A 12,577-nucleotide genomic window follows, 5' to 3' on the forward strand; every position below is an offset into this window, starting at 1 on the left:
TTCATGCTTAGAATAAGAAAATAATAATTAGAAAAAGATTTAATCCATTGGGGAAGACTTTACAAACCTATGGAGCACTTATTCTCCCTGTCATTTCGGCATCAGATGCATTCCCTTTTTTGACAGCTCTCTGCGGGTGAGCTAATGTTCCAAGTTCAGTTTACAGATATTTAAGGTTTGGGTTTTTGTTTTTTTTAACAGAAGCTCCTTTTATAGATCAAGCTTGTTTTAACTTTTTTTTTGGAGATTTTAACCCGTGCTGTCATTTCAAGTAGCTTACCTTCTAAAACTTGATTTTTGTATACTTTTTATTTTAAAGCATAGGTTATTGTATTTCTAGTACCATTTCTAAATGACTCTATTAGAAGCTAATTAAGTCATTCCCTGACAGTGGGAGAAAGCCTTCAGTACATCTGGGCTGAATGGTTATTGTACAGTGTCCTGGACTGTGCTAGATATAGGTATGGATGCCTGGTATTTTGATTTTTGTCATCTCTGGGGCTAAGGCTGTATACTGGGGCATTACGTCATTCTGCAGCCTGGTAAGTGTGTTTGATTAACAGTGTCTGATACTGAAAGTTTCGTGGGGTTAGAAGCGCTGACAAAGCAGTCTGGCTCTCAGAAGCCCCACTAGCTTAACCGATCTTTGCTACAACCTGCAGTTAAAAGTGTTTCAGAGCACTCCTCCTCGTCTCTCCGCCAGCGCCCCCCTCCCCCGAAAGGGCTCGTTTTACATTTCCCCACTGTTTATCTTCTGCAAGGAGAGAATCTTGTTATCATAACTAGACTTCTGTAAATTCATGTAGGTCACTGGGGAAATGAGGAAAAAAGAATGGGCAGGGACAAAAGGGTGTAATCGTGACAGTTGAAAAAAAAAAAAAACCTGACACTTTGCAAAAAAAAAAAAAAAAAGTGTCAGATCTCCCCGGGCGTGAGGCAGCCTGACTCGCCTCTTATTCCTTTCCGGACCACTGCGAGACTTGGGTGCAAGTTAACTCGGGCTTTTTTTCTATCGCAGCTTTAATGTAGAGGCATGGTGAGTGATTTTCTGTTTATTATTATCTTTGCAATCTAAAAAGCAGGACTTTGAGGTGGGAAGTATCGGTCAGGAACAGAAATGAGGAGCCTTAATAAAGCGCTGGGAGAAATTCCAAACCGATAACTTTTGACGACATTACGAAAAGCTGCAAGAGAGTACCAGGATCTCAGCAAAGTAAAACTTGTTAAACAAAGGAGATAGTTAGTTATTAGTTTAACGGATTTGTTGGCAAATTCTTATTTATTATTAGTAGTAACAGACAAGGGCGAAGCCTTTAAGATTTTAAGTCTGAATAAAATGGGCAATGCAGCTGTTTTCTTCATTTGATTTAGTTTGCACTAAGACTTTATTGCTTAAATACGACGCTTATTTTAATAACTGATGGGTCAGTTGCATCAGTTTCTACACGGTTGGCTCTTTTCAGGATCTCAGCTGAAAATATTCATGCAGGCAAAAGGACAAAGATTTGTTAATGCTTCTTTTGCAGTATATAGTAGTTCCTTGGCCATGACCATCCAAGTATGGATAGAAGAAACAAAATCGAGTTAATTTGTAGGAAAAAAAAGTAATGCTGCTCTTTGTTAGGATTTTAAAATATATATATATATATATATATTTTTTTTTTTAAAAGCTTCCAAGCAGATTGCTGCCATCAAAAATTAGGAAAAGGAGATCCATTATTTTTATGTTAACATCTTATTCACCACCCCTGAAGTATCCTCCAAACTGCACACAGGTCAGAGAGCACCAGGGGAAAGTGTGATTAATGGTAAATGATCAGTGACAAGTAATTAGTGGTTTTATTCAAACTGTTACCTCTGACCAGAAGCACACATCAGAGGATTAACAGGCTCTTTAGATTAATGCTCGTTAGTGGAACTAGAATAATGGCCATATAGACAGGAAGAACTTTCCAAGGAAATCCTTCTTCTCCCTAGAAGGCTCTATTAGCCGAAAACCCCTTAATTTAAAAGTTTCTTTTATCTTGTAAATCAAAGTTTGATGTACAAAGGCTCCCTGCCTATTATAGCCTAAATTTTCCCATATCAACTGTGAGTGGATTATCTCAGTTGTGATATATATATATATATATATATATATATATATATATATATAATTAAAACTTTAAAGAAACTGACTCGAGGAAGTTACACAGAAATACTTTTAAAACAAATAGGAGGAAATATTTTTTCACTCAAATAATTAAGCTTTGGAATTCCTTGCCGGAGGGTGTTGTAAAAGCAGCGTATCTGGGTTTTAAAAAGGTTGGACAAATTCCTGGAAAAAAAAGTCCATATCTGCTAATGAGGACAGACATGGGAAGCAACTGCTTGTCCTGGGATTTGTAGTATGGAGGGTTGCCACCATTTGGGTTTCTGCCAGGTACTTGTGACCTGGCTTTGGCCACCGTTTGGAAAACAGGATACTGAGCTAGGTGGACCATTGGTCTGAGCCAGTGTGGCTACTCATATGTTCAGTTTCTAAAGGCCAGAGTCTAAAGGTGTCCAATTTACCTCTAGCAGTCAGAGAGCAAATTTGCAAGTATACTGTTAAGCAAGTAACAACTTGCTCAGTGTCCTTCAACGCATGCAACAATGTTGACCCTGTTGGAAGCTAGATAATTCTGCAAGATTTTATTTGGATTTTCCATGTGAGGTTAATGTAGTGAATTAATGGTCCTTAGAAAACCGTCTCATTACTTGAGGGGTAAGGGTATGAGGTCCTGTCTAGTTCTTTTCAACAGGTGGTTAGAATATTATAGGCTGGAAGAAAGCAATTATATTTAGTATTTAAAAACTAATTCTAATTGTAATGAAAACGTGAAAAACAGTACAATTTGTGAAGGGTTATTTTTTTTCTTCTTCATTTGTCACCAGCAAAACTACAGACTGTAAGATAAGGAAAAGTTGCTTTGTTGGCGGAAACTAGCAAGTCAGTCCTGATCTTGTTTCATGGACAATGGTAAGACACCTTTTATTGTTCTACTAATGGGTTGGGAGTTAAAAACAATTGTTGAGTAAAGTGGTGTGGTAGCCATGTTAGTCCACGTTTAAAAGTAATAAATAGAAGTAAATCAAAACATAGAAAAGAAAATAAGATGATACCTTGGACTAACTTAATGCATCTTTTGATTAGCTTTCAAAGGTAACCCTTCTTCAAGTTGGAAATGTTGACAAATATCAGAATATGAAGTGAAACACAGAGGCATTCCAATGACAGTCTCACAGGAACAGGGAAGGGTAGGTTAGGTGAGAAATGGGAGAGCTGGGTGGGTTGAGATCTAAAGTTTTCTCTTTATGTGATTCCCTGGCTTTTTAGTTTTATTCTGGATTTGTGTGTCTGTAGCCTTGAACTTGAAAAGGACGTGTTTGCACTTGACCATGTAAGAAAGTAAAACAAGCAAATGGGGAACTTTTTTTTGTTGTTGTTTAGAGTTTAACAAGAGCTTTTTGCGGCCAGATATTATTTGACCATGGTGTTTGCTTAAAAATACCGTACATGTTGTCCGCTTACTTTTGGTAGCTAATTGTTCTGCATCATATGGTGAAGTGTTCTACCTACAAAAGGTAGCTTTCTGCATGCATTGACTACATTTTGAAAATGTTTGTAAACAGGGTTACCAAATTTATTTTAGCTTTCCTGTCTTTGCACATAGCATTGGCTTGCTTGCCTAATAACAGCAGTCAGACTTTGAATGCGCTGTCCCATTAGTCATTATTGGTTAGAACCTTGGTCTTTACAGTCTTCCAGGGCTGGGAGGCTAAAGCTCAGAGTTTCATGATATCCTTAATGAATGTGCATGAGAAATCTGTATATAATAGAGATAATAGGCATGTGAATCTTTTTCATGCATATTCACTAGGGAAGTCCTGAAAACCTGGCTTGAAGGAGGACCTTGAGGACTGGAGTGAACACCACTGGGTTGGAATCTGGTTCTACTTTGAACACCTTTTTACCTAAATTAGGTGCTCTCTCTCTCTCGGATCCTTTGTTTTCCCCTTTCACTATCTTTTGCAAAACAGACTTTGATTGTTGATTTCTTTGATAGTTTAGTAAGTCATGCTGGTTACTACTAACTATTTTTTTTCTGTCATTGTTTCTTTCTTTCTATCTATCTCTCCAAATCTAACCTGCCTTTCTTTCTGTTTTTCAAAATCTGATTTTCAGTTTCTAATGTGTCATCTTCATATAGTTTGTTTCAAAGACACATTTGAAGTGTGTGTGGTTTTTATTTGTATTGTTACCATGCTGGGGCATCATGTATTGGTCTTTGGACAGAGAGCTTAAGTGTTTTTTTTTTTTTTTAATCCCAAGTCGGTCCTGAAGTCCCCCCCCCCCCCCCCTTGCCAGTCAGGTTTTCAGTCTATCCACAATGAATATGGATGAAAAAGGTTTGCATACAATAGAGGCAGCCTATGCAAATCAGTCTCATGCATTTTCATAGAATGAAAACCTAACTGGCAAGGGGGTATTCCAGGACCGACTTGGGAAACACTGTTTATTGTATTGGACCAATTGCCTCAAGTACTGGGTTGAGAAGTATCATACTATCTCAACAAAACCCTTGGGGTACACCTATCCAGTTGGGTTTCAGGATGTCCATAATGAATATGCATGAGAGAGACTTGAATGCACTGCTTTCTTGGTATGCAAATCTGTCTTATACCTATTCATTGTGGATATCCTGGAAACTTGACTGAATGGGTATGCCCCAATGACTGGGTCGAGAAACACTGGCTTATTACATATTACTTGGACCCACTTTTCTTGTGCACTGTTTGGATTAGGTGATGAATACCAGTAGAGTTTTTAAAGAGTATACTGCATGTAAAATTATTATTTTAGATTCAAAGACTTGCTGATTCAGTTTCGGGTGGTAAGTGATATTACTTGAGCTAATCAGATGTCTAGGCTGCTAATCAGTCTCGGGTAACCCAATGAATAATTGCTGTGGTTTCTTCTTCAGAAACTCAGCACTACTGCATCCTTAACTATTGTATCAGTTGTCACTTGCAGAAATGCTTGATCAGACACTCCAGAAATACTACATTCAGTGCAGTAGGACTGCTACTACGCAATAAGTATAATGGTCTGGACAGTTAATTATAATATGAACGTTTGTCCTCATGATGTCCGTAACTAGATTAGCAGAAATCCCTCTGTGGCATTTGGCCACCTACTAATGAAAACTCTTGGCTGGTGTTTGGTCACTGGGCTTCCATCATTAACTTCTTAACTCTCAGGATTTTCTATTTTAGGACAATTTTTCTTTGCCTTTTTATTTGATATTGTTAAGATTAAGTAGGTTCAGAGAAATTGAAATCTTCCTGTCAAGCTATAAGTTCCCTTTCTCTTCTGCACTTGTGGGGAAAAGGATCAGAGAAGTTAGTTTGCTTTTATTCAGTTCACATGTGGGTGTTTTTGTGAATATATTAATACTTTGTGAATATATTAATACTTTGTTATAGCTAATGTTTGGATTCAGCTGCTGTCTTTCATTGATAACCACTGCACTTGAAATATAACCCACCTTGTGCTATTTTCCTGACCCCACAAGGCTTACAGTCTAAGGTCCCTACTTACTAAGCTCAGGTAGAATAGTGTGTTGTGCTGTTTTACAGTGAGATTCACAAACCCGTGATACGGGTTAGTGAATGAACAGTAAATTTACCTTTATTTTTCTGTTTCTTTAGCTGATATTATATGTTCCAGCCACAGCAAAGCACAGATAGCAAGCTTCAGGGTGGCTGTTTGAAAGATATTAGGCCCAGCTGTGCAACACGTCCAAAATAGCCCTCCATTCTCCCCATCCCATTCTCTTTTACAAACTATCCAAGTCTGATTTCCCCTCCCTCACAGGGCCATTGTAACATGTAAGCTGCCCTGCCCTCCCCTGGAAGAAAGATGTCGGTTCAGTACAGAACAGACCCATGAACTACCACTGAAAGCAAGATAAGTACGGTATCCTCTGTCAGGTTTACCTCTTAGTGCAGTGGTTCCCAAACTGGCCCTGGAGGCACCCCAGCCAGTCAGGTTTTTTTAGGATAGCCACAATGAATATTCATGAGAGAGATTTGCATACAGTGGAGGCAATGCATGCAAATCTCTCATGAATATTCATTGTATACTCTAATATGACTATATCATAAGCTATCAAAAACTTTTATTACCATAACAATCACTTTCATAATAATCAGTACACGTGTGTTCTGATTTTTATGAAGGTGATTGTTATGTTAAAACTTAAGGCCCTGATTACTAAGCAGCGTTATAGGCGCGTTAACCACGTATGCACCTACATGGTTAATGCGTGCGCTAAGTGTAGGTGTGCTAAAAACACTAACGCACGTTAGTAAACAGGGGCCTTTAGTATATAGTCATATTAGAGTATGGTAATTTATATTGACGAGTGCTAATGAAGACAGCCCTTGTATATATTTATGAAAATTCATTACGGATATCCTGAAAACCTGGCTGGCTGGGGTACCTCCAGGACCAGGTTTAGGCATCACTATCTTAGCGTGTCGTGCCAGTCCTCCAGCCCAGTCCTTTAGAGATATCCAAGTCCTGTGTCCACCTGTACCCCAAACACCTTTGCAAACAGTGTCCCCACTGGGTGGCATTGCACGCCACCTTGCGCTCTTTAGGATAAAATCGCAAATCTGACAGCGGGATTTTGTCCTCCTGTAAACTTAGTTGAGATAGTTCCAACTTTTACAGTTAACTTAACTTGTGTACACTTACTTTTAAGCAAAACTTATGAAACCTTGCAGATGAAGACAGCACCCTGCCCCAGGGCATTTTTTTTATTTATTAACACATTAACCCATTAGTGCCATATGGGAACACTGGGCGCTAATGGGTTAAACACATTGACACATTTTGTGGATTGGCTGTAATACTTGCACTTTTTAAAAAAAATGACATCACCTCTAATGTTTTCAGAAAGCTTGTTTTTTTTCTCCGTGTAATTATAAAAGGAGAACTAAGAAGAAAATGTTCAGTTTGGGGGGGGGGGGGGGGGTTGGGGGGAAGGGTGGCCAGTGCAGTAGTGTTCTGTTTTGGGGATGTGGCAGTTAATAATAATTGAACTTCAGAGTCTATTTCATCGACTGTAAAGGGGGATGCAAAATTTAATTGCTTTTTTAGACATACGGAAATGTTGAAGTCAAGGTAGTCTTTCAGTCGAATCTTCCCTCGTCTTATGGAAATGTTCTATTTGTTCATATTCTTGCCATGTTGGGATTTTTATTTGCTTTAGGGATGTAGAGGTCCTTTTACTAAGCTGTGATAAACGCTAGTGCATGCTTACCAGGGGCTTACTGCGGGACACCCTCAGGCATCCTATGGTAAGTTCCTAATCTGCGTGAGTAAACCATGCACTAAATAACTTTTAAATTTTCCATGGAGGGGGTGTGTCTGGGGTGGAGAGTGGGTGTTTGTTTCTGCACTAATCAGTTAGTGCAGCTTCATTACCATGCAGTGATTAGCGAGTGAGCCCTTAATGCCTACAAAATAGGTGTTGGTAAGTGTACATGCTGTTTATTTTTTTTTTTTAAAGGCCATGTGCTAATTGCAACATTAGTACATGGCCATTAATATGGAAAATTGGCCATTTTCCAGCTGTGGTCCGAATGGCCTTAACGTTTAGGGAAAAACATGGGTAAGGGTATATTAAGCACAAATAGAGAGGGCAATACAGCATACACAGAAAGTATACAAACAAAAAAAGCAAGACTGGGCCTTCAAGACTGGGACAAATAAAGTTCTTTATTGATGACCCAAAGTTCTTTATTAATGACCCCACAAGGGCCGTGTTTCGGCGCTAAACAACACTTGCCTCAGGGGTCTGATAATAAAATACAGAAATAAAAACAACCACATAAATATACAGAAACAAGTTTCTTAACATGAATAAAAAATATATATAAAATACCAAAAATATATATAAACAATCTATAGAAGGAAACAATATTAATTAAAATAAACTTAACATATAGAGCATCCCACGGATAAGTAGTTATAATTATATTCAAAGAAATGAATGTATATCAAACATTATTGATTTGCAAATTATAAGATAAACTCTATCAGAAATGAATCATTATGTGAACACAACCACATAAATATACAAAGACCTGTTTCTTAACATGGATAAATATACACCACCAAGAGTATATAAGAATAATCTATAGGAGAAAACAATATATATTTCAATACTGATGTAAATATTAAATTTGACATAGAACATAAAGCATCCCACAGGTAAGTAGTTATGATTATATTCAGAAGAATATGTGGTTTTCAAACATTATTAATTTACAAATAGTTAGGTAAACTCCAAATTCTACCACAAAAGGATTCAGTAGTTCGTTATATGATTGCTGAGAAAAATCCATAAGTGATTGGTAAAAGGATCCTGTAGTTATCAATGACCTAAGAGGACCTGAAGTCTTGCTCCCCAGCCCTCTGAGTTCATCCTCTCACCCTGAGCAACACGTTTGCTCAGATTATATGCGGCCTGTATGAATGCTGAAATCTCCATCTGCATTATAGAAGAGGGAGGGGGGGAATCTAGCCTTACCACGTCGCTTAGGCATTCTAAGCACCCAAATTCAAATAGGGTTTGCATAAATTCAAAGAGAGAGCTCAACACAGTCATCTCAGCTAAGCGTATTCTGTAACAATGTGCGCCAAACTTCTAATGTGCAGAGGCAAAAAGGGGCATGGTTACGGGTGGGGAAATGGGCATTTCATGGGCCTTCTAAAATTTAGGTGCCTAGTTATAGAATATGGCCCAGCGCACCTAAATCTACACGCTGAGATTTACACCACATTTTCGTTAGCGAAATTGGATGTGTGCAGATATCAGTGCTGAAATATCAACTAAGCATATTCTATAACTGGCGCCTAAATCTAGGTGCCGTTTATAGAATATGCTTAGTCGGCACTGATTTCAGCACCATTTTTTTTTTAGGCACCATATATAGAATCTTCTACTGAGTGCATGCATAAGTTTATAGAATTCTGTTGCAATACAAGTCCGTGGTTTACATTCTTAAATATAAGAATAACATAAACTAAATAAAATAGAAAAACAATTAAGCAAACAAGTTATACAGTCGAGAGAGAGAGAGAGATATCAGCCCCCCCCAGCAGAGAGAGAGAGAGAGAGAGAAAGATCAGATTGAATCACTCGTCTAGGCCCATGATGACCGCCCAAAGGTGATACTAAAGTGTGTCTTGAGGGTTCAATTTTCTGTCACATAGAAATGCTTTTACCTCCTTTGACTCTTTATATTGTTCATTACACTGAAGTTGTAGGGAGAAATTCAGCAGAGAGTGGGAAAAGAGGGGAGGCAAGGCAAGGTACCCAGCACCACTGAGTTTCACCCAAATTGGGCGACTAGGGACAGGGCACCACAGAATATCATCCAGACTCAACCTCCAAGGAAAGATAATGAACATGGTCTGCCTAGTATTAGCCCTGTGCTCAACTTACACCGACATTAGAAGTGGTCAGAAGCTAATGGAGAAGCACCAAGGAGGAGCTGCACAATTTGTCCACTATCTGCTTGAAGCCATAATTTTTATGAGTTCTCTAAATGAAGGGGAAGGGGCTGTAAAAAAGAAATTGCTGTTTCTGGTGAACTCTAGCTAGCATGTAAGTGCTACTTAAGTGCTAAGTTATATGCTCAAGTATTGCATTTAGGTGCGTGTATTTACTTTTGCTGTTGACCTGGTATAAGTGCATTCACTTAATGTAGGTGTGTAGATAGTGACAATGAAATCTGGTTCAGTGTGTTCTATGTAGAGAGAAAATTTGCTGTGCCCACTTAAAGAATTGCCCTCTGTGAATTTTGTAGAGTCTGAAGATGTTTTCAGAGCTGAAAGTCAGAATTTAACCCTCATCTTTCCAGTAATGAGGATTTGGATTACTTAGTGACTTCAGGTGACAGAGAAGCTGAGTTGATCTTGTGTCTTATCCCATTGCATATGTGGACTTCTCCTGTTCTTGCAGAAATCGGGATTATTAGTTCATAATTAGGCCTATGTTTTCCATCCTCTGACAGGATATCATCTGGTATCTCTAGGAGGCTGAGGTCAAATCAGATGAACACAGAATGCCATTTTTCTACCCTGAATCTAAAAACACACTGCTGAGTTCTAACAAATTTGTCCATCTCTTAATATTTGACCTTGGCTCACTGGCATGTTCCAGGAATTTCTTTGCTGCTGAGATTTGGTCTCTTCTTATCCAGTAGCTCATGGTTTTTTTAAACACTTTAATTCAGCTGAATGTCAACTGATCATCATTCCATAATTGCAAGAGTAATTTGTCCTCCATATTTTTGGATTATCTTGCACCACTGCAGTTTTATAAACAGCAATGCACAAAAATGATACAAAAATCCAGGAATCATGATCAAATGATCTTGGTAAAATGAGACAGTCGGAGAGGGCACAAAATGTTCATGGTATTAATGTAGCATTAACGGGTCATCGTGAGTGCCTTAATTCCTATTTAGACTATACAATAAATCTTTGAACCAAGGTAGTCTCCTGAGTTGTTTCTTTTCCTCCTCTTGGTCGTCACCGTTGTTTTCTTTTTCTGTGTGGTCCTCACCTTATTCCTTTCTTTGTCTATTAGTATAGCATTAGCTGTAAATAGTAAAATAGAAAAATGAAGGCAGATAAAGACCATATGGCCTATCTAGTCTGCCCATCCATGCCATCTACTCTCCCTATCACTACCTTAGAGATCCTATGTACTTGTCCCAAGCTCTCTTGAATTCAGATACTGTTTTTTTCATCTCCACCACTTCCACCAGGAGGCCATTCCACGAATTCACCACTGTTTCTGTGAAGTATTTCATCAGGTTACTTCTGAGTCTATCATCTTTCACCTTCATCCATCCTTTGCCCCCTCGCTCAAGAGCTTCCTTTCAATTCAAAGAGACTCGCCTCATGTGCTTTTATGTCGCATAAATATTTAAATGTACCTATCATATCTCCCCTCTCTTGCCTTCCTTCCAAAGTATACATATTGAGATCTTTAAGTCTGTCCCCATACATTTTATGATGACCACTTTAGTAGCCATCCCTGGACCAACCTCATCCTGTTTTTTGAAGGTGTGGTCTCCAGAATTGTACACAATATTCTAAATGTGGTCTCATTAGAGTCTTATGCAGGGCATCATCACCTCCTTTTTTCCTACTGGCCATTTCTCTGCCTATCCACCCAAGCATCCTTCTTACTTTCGTTGTTGCTTTTTCTACCTGTTTGGCCACCTTAAGACCATCGCTTACGATCACACCCAAGTCCCGATCCTGTTTCTTACACAAAAGTTCTTCACCCCCCACCACCACCAAAGTGTACCATTCCCTCAGGTTTTTGCAGACCAAATGCTTGACCCTGCATTGCTTTTTCAAGAAAGTTTGTTCCTATCTCTACTGCCAAAAGTGAAAATACCACCATCTAGTTTAATTCACTTTCTGTATGAACAGAAATAGTTTATCCTCTGGATGAAGGAGACACCTTTTAATTAATGGAAAGGTTCCTAATCAGCTCATGAATGTTGATCATCAGAAGATGACGCTCCCAAGTTGGTGCTTTTATACCACCATATTTAGGGGCTCTTTTTCTAACGCTTAAGATGCCCATAAGTATAAAATAGTCGTCTTAGCAACTAGTGTTCTCTAAGCTTTAGTAAAAGGGGACCCTACTACTACTACTATTTAGCATTTCTATAGCGCTACAAGGCGTACGCAGCGCTGCACAAACATAGACCCCTTGGAGAGATTTGAAAATTTGTCAAGTGTTGGGAAATTGTTGCCAGTGTCCCTTACCCAGCTATGGTGGAACCAGCCTTGATGGAAAGCTCTGTACTAATGATACCAAGGGTGAACCATCCTGAAGCGATTTTTCAGATTGTGTGTTAGGATATCAGTCTAGGAAGATTTAAATGTAGTATGCTCTACAAATAAAGAAAAAAATCCAGCATAAAATGACGCGTATTTTTCATTGTCTCTGTAAAGATACAAAAAGAAAAGTAAATATGGGTAAATTCCCTGGGCTGAAAATGTGCTGTCTACTTGGTAGCTCGATGTCCACACACGGGGAATTCTATAAAGGATACGCAAAATCCAGTGCTGGAAAAATTGGCACTAAGCTTGATTTCCATAAAGGGCGTCAGACTTATACCAGCTGAAACCTGATGTAAATGCTGGCACGCTGAGACAGTATTCTATAACTACGCGTGCAACTTTTCAGAACACCCCTGACATGCCTCTGGCCATACCCCCCTTTGAGTAGCACACTAGTACTTAGGTGCCATGCCTTAGAATAGTGTGCAGCCAGATGAGCATGCCAATTAACTTCAAAAATGAGTTGTTAGCACCTAGTTATTGAGGTTTAATTGGCTTTAGCCAATTAATTTGCACACACATCTTGGGAGCATGCCCAAATTTTTGCTCACAAATCTAGGCACTGTATGTAGAATCCAGAGGATAGGATTTAGAACTATGTACTTGCAG

This window comes from Microcaecilia unicolor, chromosome 1 (genome assembly GCF_901765095.1).
Source record: "Microcaecilia unicolor chromosome 1, aMicUni1.1, whole genome shotgun sequence".
NCBI classification, from domain to species: domain Eukaryota; kingdom Metazoa; phylum Chordata; class Amphibia; order Gymnophiona; family Siphonopidae; genus Microcaecilia; species Microcaecilia unicolor.